The following is a 1,406-nucleotide window of genomic DNA, read 5'->3' as shown; positions in this document are numbered from 1 at the left end:
ATCAGATGTATATGGGGTTCCTGAAAAGACAAAAGGTTTTTGAATGTGTTTATCAAAGGTATGTAAGGTTAATAATGGACTATGTCCCTAATTTTCCACCTTTCTCAAATTCAAAACCCCCGTTTTGTCAAATTTGTCCGTTGAGGGAGACCATGACTACACAGGGGTTGCAAAGATCTTGAAGAAATATGACAAGACAACGGGAGGCGTGTTACGGCAACCATTCATCTAGGAGGTTCTACAATAGTCATTCTTCACCACAGAGCTTCTCTCCAATCTCGTCAAGAAATGTGAAGAAAAACCCTCGAATTTGAGCAATGTCGCATGCTAGAGAGCATTGCGCGTCCGTGAAGCATCCAAGGAAGCATTTTTACAGAGTGCAAGCTCATAGCAATCCTCTCAGTGATTCGCACTTTCCTGTACCTCTCTGTCCAACTCAATTCGATTATGCCGACCATTTCCCTTCATATTTCTCTAGAAAACATCTCCAAGACAACAAATCTCCAGCGCCTAACCCTAATGGCGAAGCTCAAGAAGAACACGAAGTCTTGAACTCTAAGGACTTGAAACCAGTGAACGCATGTTCTGCCTCAACTAGTCAAGAAAAGAAAATTTGGTTTGCAAATATTGGTTGCAGCTTTGGTGGGCTTCTGGTGCAGCTTTCACCCATTTTCCCATCAACCCTGATGATAGGCATGGAGCTCCGTGACAAGGTAAGCGAGTATGTTAAAGAAAGAATTTTGGCTTTGCGAAAAGCGAATCCGGGCCATTATGATAATATCTCTGTAGTGTCCCTACTAAGTTTGTTTCCAGAGCATATAAAAAGGAAAAAGGAGGAGAAAGAAGCAGCAGAAACTTTTCCATACCTTGGGTGCTCGATTTGGCAATTCGAAGGCAGTGATAATTCTTAGCGGCAGCAGATAATGAGCAATGCGCCTCTTTTTTTTTTGCCTTATAGCCCGATGATGTCGCAATTGCGACGTCATCGAGCTATAAGGCAAAAAAAAAAGCCAAATGCAAATTGACGTCACAAAATGCTCCCAAATCTATTAGTGATAGGGCTTGGCCCCTCCCTGGTTGAGCAACATGTTCAAGATATTTTTTTCTTAGTTGATTGTGATAATACTCACATTCAAGTAGTCATACCTAGGATTGCATGGGTAAGACCCTTGGGATATGAAGTAAATATAGATTATACAAGGGATATCATAGAAGCTCTTTCGAATAAGCCTATTGACCCCAAGGCAACATATTTTGGGACTTATAATGAAGTCAAGACTATGATATCTCTAGAGATGGAGATTCATCAAGTTTTGAAAAGAGGGAAGAAGAGAATGGAAACCCTGAAAAAGAAATTGGAAAAGAAATATGATCCTTTCATGCTCACTAAGGGTAAAGGTAATGAT

At 40.8% G+C, this 1,406-nt stretch overlaps 1 pseudogene; it reads left to right on the top strand.

The window, feature by feature from the left end:
- Positions 1 to 317: 317 nt before the first annotated feature.
- On the top strand, positions 318 to 911 carry LOC149568772 (tRNA (guanine-N(7)-)-methyltransferase pseudogene; annotated as a pseudogene).
- Positions 912 to 1,406: the final 495 nt, after the last annotated feature.

Source organism: Cupressus sempervirens, chromosome 3, assembly GCF_028749045.1.
Source record: "Cupressus sempervirens isolate cs-2001-9-10 chromosome 3, ASM2874904v1, whole genome shotgun sequence".
Classification (NCBI taxonomy): domain Eukaryota; kingdom Viridiplantae; phylum Streptophyta; class Pinopsida; order Cupressales; family Cupressaceae; genus Cupressus; species Cupressus sempervirens.
This window is presented reverse-complemented; position numbering and strand designations above follow the sequence as displayed.